Consider the following 13593-nt stretch of genomic DNA (forward strand, 5'->3'; position numbering starts at 1 on the left):
GAGGCAGTAGACAGATTGGAGTAAGATAAAAAATGTGTACAAGTTTATTGGTGGAAAATTCTGGGTATACAACACATGTAAAGGGTTACGTGTGCATGCGCACAAACCGTAGCCTACATGAATGCATATGTATACAGACAGTCAAAAATTGTGTGTCTAACCATATATACCTGTTGCAGATGTACACTGTACAATAAATACATATATATATATATATATATATATACTGGGGAGCACAAAACACATGGTGTAAAAAGTGAGTGTGAAAATAAAATAATGAGGTACATCAAAACATTAATAACTGTCAAATCCAATTAAAAGCCCAGTGGCTGCATCCTTGGTGCCCGACGCGTTTCTGGGAATACACTTCTTCAGGGGCGGATGCTACAGGATTTCTGAAATCACAAAGTATGAAGGATTCAAAAAGTAGAAATAAATACAACCAGAAAGGACAATGTGTCAATTTCTGGGTACTCACGATGTAACCAGACTGTGGTACAGGGCAGGGACTGGGCAAGGAAAATGCCCTCCCCCGGGGCTGGGGTGGCAAGCAATCCAACGCAAGACAGGCACATACCGGCATCATCCCCAAAGCACAACCATCCTCTGCACAACATAGCCAATCATGGGTGGGATGGTGGACAAGAGTCTAAAGTGGATAAATAAATCCATAAAAATGGTCACAGTGCTGACACTCAAGAGTAAGGGGAGTAGGGAATTATAGTATATTCATAGAGTGTTACCTTGAGGTGCTTAAAACCGAAGCTGACCAACGATATGGCGTCTGCACTAGTGTGGAAAGGAGAGGAAAGGAAAATGTGCCCGGGGCGACGCCTAATATGCGTCCCGACCGCGCCGGTGATTGCCACCGACGTCACGCTAGCAGGCCGGCGGTACGTGGGGCGGGGCCCCTGCTCAATGGCAGGGACCCGCCCAGGCTGACGTCACTGCGCCCAAAATTGGAGCAACATATAGTTGCACACAACTATGTGTGTGGACCATTGAGGTACACTACCACACATAAAAAAAAAACAATTGTAGCCAGCAGGGGAAAACTGCCTAGCAACTGTCTACTGCCTCCATTTATGTGTATTGTCGGACCGGCAATTTATTAATAGCCGCGAGTAGTTTTAAATGACTTTTTTTCCTTTGAAATGTCATTTTGCTGTCAGACTGTTCTAAACACGGGAAACATGCGCCCCTTTACAGGCATACTATAGACACCCCCCAGGTACGAAATTTAAAGGAATATTACACTTTTATTGTTTCTCTTTAAGCATTATTAAAATCACTTCTCCCGAAAAAACTGGCGTTTTTAAAACTTTTTTTTGCATTGATTCATGTCCCCTGGGGCAGGACCCAGGTCCCTAAACACTTTTTATGACAATACCATGCATATAAGCCTTTATAATTAGCACTTTTGATTTCTCCCATAGACTTTTAAAGGGTGTTCTGTGGCTTTCGAATTTGCCATGAACACCCCACATTGTTCGCTGTTCGGCAAACTGGCGAACAGCCGATGTTCTAGTCGAACATGAGTTTGACTTGAATTCGAAGCTCATCCCTACTCTCCTCCATCGATGTCCTCATTATTCATGGAGGGGTCACCAGGCCACAACTCCACTTGGCCTTTAGGGGGTGATTCCAGGCTCTCTCCGGCCTTCCGGTTCTAACGCGGCTGTAGACTACAGAGTCCTGATAGCAGGTCTACAGTGTAGTACTGCAGCTCTTGCTGGATGGGTCCCAGCCGGGTGAGTGGCTCCCCACAATGGCCACACTGGGCCCATGGCAGTGACCACCGCAGTCAGAATCTGGCAAACTGGACAGAGCAGGCAGAGTCGCTCCGCTACATCAATCACTCCCAGGGCCAACCCTCCACAGAGCTCCAGCTGGACACTGGTGTCCACCAGTGCCCACTACTGCGTATCAGACAACCATTGTAAGGTAGGTAGCAGCCGTCTACCCTCCGCCATCTTCCTCTGCCCCGTGGTGTCTGCTGCTAGTAGGAAACTTTTGGTCTTCTCCAGGGCGTGCCACCGCCCCCTCGCTTCCAGATAGGCTGGTGCCTGTGGAACTGATAGGCAGGCTCCTCCCTGGGCACACTGCTGTAATCCCTTGTTGAACATACTGAAGCTGGCAGGCATGCTGACGCTAGCAGGACTTGTCCAGGCATGTCGCTCAGCACCGACTGTGCCCAAGCAACTAAGGGCAGATGACCGCTGACTTGTCCGGTGGTTTCCGGTAGCAACAGTAAAGATTGTAGCCAATGCCTCCCTGTAGAGACCTGGTATAACATAGGCACCCGCAAGCTGCTTCTGATCACCCCGGGCAACAGTGGACATTCTCAGGCTTACTTTACTGTCTTTATCAGGGGTTTGGAGCAAAGTTCAAGATGTCGAGCATTAGCAAAACGCTGGACATATTTGTAATCCACAGTGAAACGTCCAGTAATAGCAGAACGCTGGACGTGTTTGTAATCCATAGGCGTGGTAACCCGGCGTTGTTGTCACGGGTAAAAGCACATAGTGGACAGTTCCTAAATTGCAGGATTGGTACAAGTGTCCGTCTCAGCACCGGTTGGGGCAACTGGGTAGCAGGAACAATAAGTAGCGACAGTCCTTGCTGGTTGCAATGGATATTGGCACTTGTTACAGCACTGAAACAGTATGCAGAGCACACAAGTCCTTCCCATGAGTTCAACCCTCAATGGTGGCGGAGCAAAAAGTTCCTCGGCTCAGTCAACCTCGGTTGCTAGGGGCAATGACTGGCAAATTACCTGTGAACAGGTGGTCCCGGAACAAGCCCCCAAATGTAGCTGTACCCCCGTAGGGGCTGCTGAGTAATGTGACCCACCTGTCACCCTGCCCAGCCAGGCATTCGCTTCCAGACATTCCAAGACAATGAACAAGTTCATCAGCTTTTTTTTGTATTGAGGGATTAGAACTTGGATGGGGTTAAGGAATTCATGGGATGCCCAGAAAAAGATTCTTGCATGGTTTGGAACAATTTAGAACTCTCCTCCTGCATGACATTTGCTGCAGCCTATTTCTCCTTCTCCCTCTAGCACAATTCTTCAGGTTCAGCTAACACATGGTTAAACATGATAGTGGTTTCAGCCAGGCCTTAGAAAAAGTGCCTTATTACAGGCAGGGTCCGCGGGCCCCTATTGTTTAGCAAATTAAAGTTCTGATGCTAGCTGCCCTCTTTGGTGGACTACTGCTCCTAGGCAGTCCACTTCAGACTCTGACATCCCTCCTGGCTGCAGTTGCCTGCTTTCACCACCCTTGACACTACAGTCCTTACTGGCTCTACATCCATCTCAGATTGCATCCTCCCAATCTGCTCCGGCATGCCTCCCCCAGTGTTCCTGGCTGTGTATCACTCACCAACACCTGGTGGATCCCTCCTGGAGACTTGCCCAGCAGTATTTCCCGCTGTCCTCTCCTGTTCCTGTTCAGGACACCCCTTGGGTTGTGTGGGGTTCCTGTTCAGCTGCGAGCAACTGGCCCAAGGTCACCCCCCCAGACTAGGGGACTTCCTCAAAGGCCCCGACAGCCTCACACTCCATCTTAAGTTCTTCCACCTCAAACAACTCCTCCTCAGCTGGGCTGACCCTAAGTATTTAAGGAGGCCTGCCCCCTGCCAATCCAGGTTGGGGATTGGTCAGTGCTCCTTAGAACACCCCAGATAGCCACACCCTTCTTCCACTCCTTACTTCTAGAAGCCTCTAGAATCAGAAGGGAGGTAACCGAAAGATGAAGCCAGCTTTCAGTCACCAGCCTACTCTAGACCACTCCCAGCCCTACAGATCAAAACAATCAGGCCTAGCTTTTGGCTAGGCCTGCTTAAAGTTACCTGCTCTCTCAAAAATCTCACTCAAGCACCTATACTAGGTAGAGGGTGCTACACTACCAATAGTTTAATGTTTATTTAACTTTGCTTGTACTACTAAAAAGTGTATGGGGACCCAGGTACTGCCCCAAGGGACATGTATCAATGCAAAAAATTTTTTTTCAAAACTGACGTTTTTTCAGGAGTAGTGATTTTAAGAATGCTTAAAGTGAAACAATAAAAATGAAATATTCCTTTAAATATCGTGCCTGGGGGTCCCCTTAGTCTGCTTGTAAAGTAGCACATTTTACCCATGTTTATAAAAGTACTGCAGCAAAATTACATTTCTAGAGGAAAAAATGTACTTAAAAAATAATTTAAAAAACTGCGTGCCCCCCCCCCCCCCCCCCCCCCAGTCTATACCAGGCCCTTTGGGTCTGGTATGGATTTTAAGGTGAACTCCACGCCAACATTTAAAAAAAAAAATGGCGTGGGGGTCCGCCCAAAATTCATACCATACCATACAAAAAAACGTCATGGGTTTCTTAATTCTGTCACAGGGCTCCCCTTAACCACTTCAATACACTATATTATATATTGTACACTGCACTATATACCCTGCACTGTATTATATATACTACACTGAGTGCACTATATACTCTGAACTGCAGTATATACAGTGCCTTGCAAAAGTATTCACCCCCTTGACATTTTTCGTGTTTTATTCCCTCACAACCTAGAATTAACATGGATTGTTTGAGGATTTGCATCATTTAATTTACAAAACATGCCCACAACTTTGAAGATTTTTTTTATTGTGAAGCAAACAACAAATAGGACAAAATAACAGAAAAAGTCAATGTGCATAACTATTCACACACCCCTAAAGTCAATACTTTGTAGAGCCACCTTTTTGCGGCTATCACAGCTCCAAGTCGCTTTGGATAAGTCTCTATGAGCTTGCCACATCTTACCACTGGGATTTTTGCCCATTCCTCCTTGCAAAACTGCTCCAGCTCCTTCAATTTGGATGGTTTGCGCTTGTGAACACAATCTTTAAGTCTGACCACAGATTTTCTAATGGATTGAGGTCTGGGCTTTCACTAGGCCATTCCAACACATTTACATGTTTCCCCTTAAACCACTTAAGTGTTGCTTTAGCAGTGTGTTTGGCGTCATTGTCCTTCTGGAAGGTGAACCTCTGTCCTAGCCTCAAATCACACACAGAGTGGTACAGGGTTTGCTCAAGAATATCCCTGTATTTAGCACCATCCATTTTTCCCTCAACTCTGACCAGTTTCCCAGTCCCGACTACTTAAAAACATCCCCACAGCATGATGATGCCACCACCATGTTTCACTGTGGGGATGGTGTTCTTTGGGTGATGTGATGTGTTGGGTTTGCGTCAGACATAGCGTTTTCTTTGATGGCCAAAAAGTTCAATTTTAGTCTCATCAGACCAGAGCACCTTCCTCCATACATTTTGGGAGTCTCTCACATGCCTTTTCGCAAATTCAAAACGTGCCATTTTGTTTTTTGCTGAAAGTAATGGCTTTCTTCCTGCCACTCTGCCATAAAGCCCAACTCTATGGCTTATTGTCGTCCTATGTACAGATACTCCAGTCTCTGCTGTGGAACTTTGCAGCTCCTCCAGGGTTACCTTAGGTCTCTGTGCTGCCTCTCTGATTAATGCCCTCCTTACCCGGTCTGTGAGTTTTGGTGTGCGGCCATCTCTTGGCAGGTTTGCTGTTGTGCCATGTTCTTTCCATTTGGTTCTGATAGAATTGATGGTGCTCCTAGGGATCATCAAAGATTTGGATATTTTTTTTATAGCCTAACCCTGACTTGTACTTCTCAACAACATTGTCCCTTAATTGTTTGGAGAATTCCTTGATCTTCATGGCAGCGTTTGGTTAGTGGTGCCTCTTGCTTCGGTGTTGCAGCCTCTGGGGCCTTTCAAAAACGTGTGTATATGTAATAATAGATCATGTGACACTTAGATCGCACACAGGTGGACATCATTTCACTAATTATGTGACTTCTGAAGGTAATTGGTTGCACCAGAGCTTTTTATGGGCTTCATAACAAAGGGGGTGAATACATACGCACATGCCAATTATCAGTTTTTTATTTCTGAAAAATAGTTTTATGTATATATTTTTCTAATTTTACTTCACCAACTTAGACTATTGTGTTCTGATCCATCACATATAATGCAGATTAAAAAAAACATTGAACTAAAGGCTGTAATGTAACAAAATAGATAAAAAGCCAAGGGCGTGAATACTTTTACAAGGCACTGTATATATATATATATACACACACACTGCCTGTACTGACTGAATATAGAGTTTACACTGTATATATAGGCTACGCTGAATGCAGAGTATATATATATATATATATATATATATATATATATATAGTACTAGTCTGACTGTGTGTATGTATGTGTGTGTGTGTGTATATATATATATATATATATATATATATATATATAATATGTAGCGCTGGTAGATTTACAATCTACCGCTGATTAGGTACATTTAGTAAATTGTGTGTTACGAAGGTTAAAAGTTCGTCTCTGTTCCAGCTTGGCTGACGTTGTGTGTGTTTCCATGCTGACCGGTGGGTGTCGCTGTTATCACTGGTCAGTGTTGGAAAGGCAACGTGTCAAAGTGTATGGATGCTCCTCTGTCTCGGAGACAAGCTCTGTGGAGGTGGTCCTCCGAGTTGCATTCTTGGAAGGGGGTATTTATGGGACAGACGCCATGTTCTAGGGTCGTTTTTCAGCCACCTGCTGGCCCTCCTGGCCCTCCTGGCCGACAGGTCTGGAGGCCCACGATGCTGCGGCACAGGGGTGGGTCCAGAGGCTTGTATGGAGCCTACCACCGCGGCCGAGGAATGGTCCTGAGCTGTCGGTCCTGTGTGACGAAGCTGGACAGCTAAGGAGATCCCAGGGGAGGACCCGTCTTGAAGAGATTGCGCAACGTGCTGGTCTATAGAGGGACCTGGTGACTCGGTTGCAGGACGTATCCAATAGAAGTAATTATACAGCATAGTGTCGCCGGTTCGGCTTAAAGGTTCAGGTGCTGTGACTGACTGTTCATTTCAGAATATCTGATACATCCTGTGGTAGAGGATCGTGAAGATTTACCCCCCCAAATAAGTCTGTGGCAGAGACTTTAGATTTGTGCTGCGTACTGTCTGCTAGACCAGTGAGAGAGGCTTATCCAGACGAGCAAAGAGTGTGTCCCATGAGGGGAATGCATTCCACCTAGTTATCTGAATTCTACCGGGACATTTGTTGCAAAGATTCTGTAAGAAGATATTTGAGTTTCTCCTGAAGGTTTCCTTTTTCGTCTCTTTCCTGCTACTTCCTAAAGTTTGCCTGTTTAATAAAGCATTGAAAACGTACTCCAGTGTTGGTGCGTGTGTCTCCAGCAGTGAACTCAACGGAACCCCTAGACCCGGTGCCGGTAAAACAGAGGGAAGCAAAGTGAAGATAACAGACCCGCTTAAACTAGCAGCTCCACCGAGAGTTAGTGCTACATATATATATTAAATACACTGTCACTAACTAACCTGCCTGCCTAATCTAACTCAATGTCTCTATCTCAGTTCACTATAACACACTATACCGGCGCTGTGTAAGCAGCCTTATATAGTGTGGGGCGTGGACTTAGTCCCCCTGAGCCACGATTGGCCAAAGCCACCCTGCCTTTGGCCAATTATGGCTCTCACTGAGGAGCGCGTTGTGATTGGCCAAAGCATGCAGGTCAGGTGTATGCTTTGGCCAATCATCATACAGCAATGCACTGCAGTCTTGCAGTGCATTATGGGGCGCTCAAATTTGCTGTGAATGCCCCATAAAATTTGCTGTTCGGCGAACGGGCGAACACCCGATGTTTGAGTCGAACTTGAAGCTCATCCCTATTGATTGATAATAAATGGCTTCATCCAAATACTAACCATGAGTGAAAGAAATGTTTTTGTGTTATCATTCATATTCGCTGAAAAATGGCCAAGAAATCATAAATTCTTCCAGGGTATGTAAACTTATGAGCACAACTGTATACTTATAACATATTCATATAGGATTCACTACTTACCTCATGTATATTGTTATGGGACACATTACCCCCTTACTAGTCAGCCTTTAAAGAGTAATGACCTCTATCTGGAGGCCTGCACAAAGGTAACTTCATTCTCAATTTTGGATTAGAGCCTTTTCTTTTTTGACATATAGTATGTCATTATCTTTATTTCATAAACTTCATTACTTTACATGTGGACTCATTATTGGCTATTTAACCTTTCAGGTCTGATCAGGCCATTTTATGTCTACATACCTTTGACCCAGTAGGACATTTGCCATTCTCCCTTTTTATTGTAAAATATGTGGTTTCTAAACCTTTGGCATAAATAACAGTATTCAACTTATACAATATATAAAAGGTAAGTCCGGGCTTGATAATGTTTTAATTTCTTTGGCCTTATTTTTACCACCCACATATGTTTATGCATATCTTAATTTTTTTTATTAATCCAGCTTTATGACAAGTGCCATAACATCGTATGCACTGCAATACTGTATGTCTAGATTGTATCCTTGAATATATCTTCAGTCTATCTGTTGACGGGTAAGCTGGCTTTGTTAGACTCTATTCCATTTTTTGAATTATGCCCCAACCCTTACCATATATTGCTATTAGTATTAGCTTACATCTATATTTTTCTATTCTGCTGATACAATTTAATCTACTTTTTTACATACCTGAGGGGATTTCCTCCCATGGGCCGGCAGACTATAGATGACCTCTGATCTCTTCCTTCACTTTACTCTGCATGTTAGTTTTTTGCCTATTGGGATAAGTAATGACCTCTTATACATGTCTTTGTTGGGGTTAATTACTCTTTAAAAGCTGACTAGTAGGGGGGTCATGTGCCCCATAACAATATACATGAGGAAAGTAGTGAATCCTACAGTATATGGATATGTTATAAGTATTTATGATGTTTGGATCTGCACCAATATGTTTTGAAGATGCAATATCTAATTGTATATTTTGTGTTGATTATCCCCCCCCCTCCCCTTTGTTGTAGATCTGTTCTTATTCTGTAAATAGGCTTTTCCAATATACAAAATTTTGCTGGTCCCGCAAATCCCCGCTAAATTATTTAGTATGACTAATATTGTAACATTTTATGTGGACAATAATATATATATGTATGTTTGTATTTTTTTTTTTTGTACTGTGTGAAATAAAAGACAAAGCTTTTAGATCATTTTTTTCTATTCCTGTTTGTGATTATAGAGGTATGTTTAAAGTCCCAATATCAATTCCCATTTGACCTTCTTAAACGCATCGGGGTGATGCCTCTATATCACTATTATTATTAGAGATACACTCCATTCCACAAACAAATACCTGTAGTCCCTATTCCTTTATTTGTATTTGTTTTAGTAATGCCCATTGTAGAATATTCTTCTAACCCCCATGGTCATATTCATCGCTGTTGACTCCTGTACTCACCTTAGCTAATGCTAATAATTTCTCTACAAGTATCATTTTTACCCATATGCAGCATTAGTCTTTGTGTGCTGACCCCATCCTCCAACTCACCATTGTATCCTTGTGTGCTTACCTCATCCCCAACTCACCATTGTATCCTTGTGTGCTGACCTCATCCCCAACTCACCATTGTATCCTTGTGTGCTGACCTCATCCCCAACTCACCATTGTATCCTTGTGTGCTGACCTCATCCCCAACTCACCATTGTATCCTTGTGTGCTGACCCCATCCCCAACTCACCATTGTATCCTTGTGTGCTGACCTCATCCCCAACTCACCATTGTATCCTTGTGTGCTGACCTCATCCCCAACTCACCATTGTATCCTTGTGCCCTAGTCCATCTCCTGCTCAGCATTGTATACTAGCATCCTGGTTCTTACTTAAAACCATCTTTGTATGCTAAAGTTGGCTTCACCCAGTACTCACTCTGGACACAGTAACCCTATAAAGATTTTATATTGCCTAACATTTTTTTCTTCAATACTAGTCCTAGTCTTTTAACTTGTTTTTACTTTTACTAGCCCCTACTATAATTAGTTTTGGTTCCTGGTATAATGGTCCTAGCTGAGCTCAGCCTTGCGTCCATGCAATCATCTAGGCAGGATTTCACCTGTTTTCCTTCTTCACCTTTCTTGTCATTTTTCATTGTTGGTCTGGGTAATGGCCCTCATGATGCTCAGCTGGGCTTCCTGGTATATTAGTCTAAGTAGGTATTGCACTCCTCTGCCTGTATACTCGCCATGCCCAACTTTTTTTTTTTGTATACAACCTCTAACAATACCATGGGGGTCATTTACTAAGATGAATGCACTGCGCTGGTTCAGACCTTAATTGGTGCGCTGGATAGATCCTTAATCCAGCGTGTGAACCAGTGCACACACAGGAGTACCTGCACGCGAGAATGTTTCCAGCGCGATAGGACCATGCTGGTTCTCGGCGAGGTACATCTCGCAATAGGAAAAATACATCTTCCTATTAAATCAGCGTGAGAAAAAACGGCATGGGTTACCCCTTCGGAGTGCATGCCAGACCCTTCGGTCTGGTATGGATAATAAGGGGAACCCCTATGCTGAAAAAACGGCGTGGGGGGTCCCACCCCAAATCCATACCAGACCCTTATCCGAGCACTCAGCCCGGCCAGTCAGGAAAGGGGGTGGGGAAGAGCGAGCGCCCTCCCCCCTCCTGAACCATACCAGGCCGCATACCCTCAACATGGGGGATGGGTACTTTGGGGAAGGGGGGCACGCTGCGGCCCCCCAACCCCAAAGCACCTTGTCCCCATGTTGATGAGGACAAGGGCCTCTTCCCGATAACACTGGCCGTTGGTTGTCGGGGTCTGTGGGTGGGGGCTTATCGGAATCCAAGAGCCCCCTTTAATAGGGGGGCCCCCAGATCCCGGCCCCCCACCCTACGTGAATGAGTATGGGGTACATGGTACCCCTACCCAATTACCTAGGAAAAAAAAATGTCAATAAAAAAAAAACACATTACACAGTTTTTAAAAGTAATTTATTAGGCAGCTCCAGGGGGTCTTCTTCCGACTTCAGGGTCTTCTTCCGCGCCCTCTTCTGCCGATGTCCGGATCTTCTGCCGGATCCCCCGCTATCTTCTTCCAGCTCTTTTGCTAGGGGGGTCCGGTCTTCTGCCGATGTCTGTATCTTCTGCTGCTGTCCGTATCTTCTGCCGGATCCCCCACTATCTTCTTCCAGCTCTTTTGTTAGCGGAGGCCCGGTCTTTTTCTTCTACGTCGTCGTCTTCTCCCCTCTTCTCTTCTTCCGATGTTGACACATCACTCTCTCCAGCTGGAATGCTCTCTGAGTGCTCCGCAATGGAGTTATATAGGCGGTGACCCCGCCCCCTTGTGAGGTCACAGTCCCAGGGCATGCTGGGACTGTGACCTCATATGGGGGCATGGTCATGTCATCCGAAGACCACGCCCCATATGAGGTCACAGTCCCAGCATGACGACGTAGAAGAAAAAGACCAGGCCCCCGCTAACAAAAGAGCTGGAAGAAGGTAGCGGGGGATCCGGCAGAAGATACGGACAGCGGCAGAAGACCGGGCCCCCCTAGCAAAAGAGCTGGAAGAAGATAGCGGGGGATCCGGCAAAAGATACGGACAGTGGCAGAAGACTGGGCCCTCCTAGCAAAAGAGCTGGAAGAAGATAGCGGGGGATCCGGCAGAAGATCCGGACAGCGGCAGAAGATTGGGCCCCCCTAGCAAAAGAGCTGGAAGAAGATAGCGGGAGATCCGACAGAAGATACGGACAGCGGCAGAAGATCCGGACAGCGGCAGAAGAAAGCGCGGAAGAAGACCCTGAAGTCGGAAGAAGACCCCCTGGAGCTGCCTAATAAATTACTTTTAAAACCTGTGTAGTGTGTTTTTTTTATTGACCTTTTTTCTTCCTAGGTGAATGGGTAGGGGTACCATGTACCCCATACTCATTCACGTAGGGTGGGGGGCCGGGATCTGGGGCCCCCCTATTAAAGGGGGCTCCCGGATTCTGATAAGCCCCCCGCCAGCAGACCCCGACAACCAACAGCCAGTTGGGACGTTGTTGGGAAGAGGCCCTTGTCCTCATCAACATGGGGACAAGGTGCTTTTGTGCGCCCCCCCTTCCCCAAAGTACCCATCCCCCATGTTGAGGGCATGCGGCCTGGTATGGTTCAGGAGGGGGGGGGCGCTCGCTCGTCCCCACCCCCTTTCCTGACCGGCCGGGCTGCGTGCTCGGATAAGGGTCTGGTATGGATTTGGGGGGACCCCACACCGTTTTTTCGCATAGGGGGTTCCCCTTAAAATCCATAACAGACCGAAGGGCCTGGTATGCTCTTGGAGGGGAGCCCATGCTGGTTTTTTATTTAAAATTTGACATGGAGTTCTCCCTCAAAATTCATATCACAGTGCCTGGTATTGGCGGGGTTCCATGTCGGATCCCCATGCTTGTCGCTCATTGGGAAAGGAAAAAACATTTTTTCCTTTCCCAATAAGCGAGCCGGCTCGGTGCTGCTATCTGCAGCTGACACTGTGCAGTGCGATTACCTGCGGTTATGTGCGGATAGCTGCTCTAAATCGCTCCTGGATGCAGTCAATTCTATTTTTTCTATCTGCACCAAACCGCATGTAATCAATACGCAGTGTGTGAATGGGGCCATAGGAAAGCATTGTGTGCGTTTAGCTGTGCTAAAAGCACAATTCTATCCGTTCGTGTGAAAGAATAAGGCCCCTTTCACACTGGCGCGTTTTGCAGGCGAAAACGCCCTAAAGAAGTGTCTCCATTCACTCCAGTGTGAATCGGGCTTTCACACTGGAGCGGTGCACTAGCAGGACAGTAAGGCCCCCTTTTACACTGGGGCGTGGGGGCGTCTGCGGTAAAGTGGCGCTATTTTTAGCTCCTCTTTACTGTCGTTTTAGCAGCATTACTCGGCTGCTAGCAGAGCGGTTTTAACCCCCCCTGCTAGCGGCCGAAAAGGGATTAAATACACTCGCAAAATGCTGCCGGAGCGGCATTTTGCCGGCAGTATCACAGCGCTGCCCCATTGATTTCAATGGGGAGGACCGGTGAGTTCACCGCTCCAAAGAAGCTGCTGGCAGGACTTTTTGTGACGCCCTGCCAGCATACCACTCAAGTGTGAAAGCCCTCACTGGACTGAATGGATCCGCTTCTTTAGGGCATTTTTCAGATGCTATTTTTAGCGCTGTAGCACCTAAAAACACCCCAGTGTAAAAGGGGCCTAAAAAAAGGCCTGCTAGCAGCACCTTTGGAGCCGTGTATAAACCGCTCCTGCCCCTTGAAATCAATGGGACAGCGCGGATATACCGCCTTCAAAACACCGCTGCTGTGGCGTTTTGCGGGCGGATTAATATAAACCCCTTTTCAGCCGCTAGCGGGTGTCAAAACCACTAGCGGCCGAATACCGCTGGTAAAGCGCCGCTAAAAATAGCGCCGTTTTCCCGCTGACGCCCGTACCACCCGAGTGTGAAAGGGGCCTAAGGCCCCTTTCACACGGACGGACCTTTCAGACACTCCATAGACTTCTATTGAGGGTCGGATGTCAGTGGTGACATGTCCGCTGACATCCGACCCACTCCAATCCGAAAAAGTGTAACGGAGGAAACACCTATTTTTTCATCCGTCTGCGGATCAGATCGGGTGACGACGGACTCTACGATCCGTCATCATCCGA

The sequence above is a fragment of the Aquarana catesbeiana genome, linkage group LG03 (genome assembly GCF_042186555.1).
Source record: "Aquarana catesbeiana isolate 2022-GZ linkage group LG03, ASM4218655v1, whole genome shotgun sequence".
In the NCBI taxonomy this organism is placed as follows: Eukaryota; Metazoa; Chordata; class Amphibia; order Anura; family Ranidae; genus Aquarana; species Aquarana catesbeiana.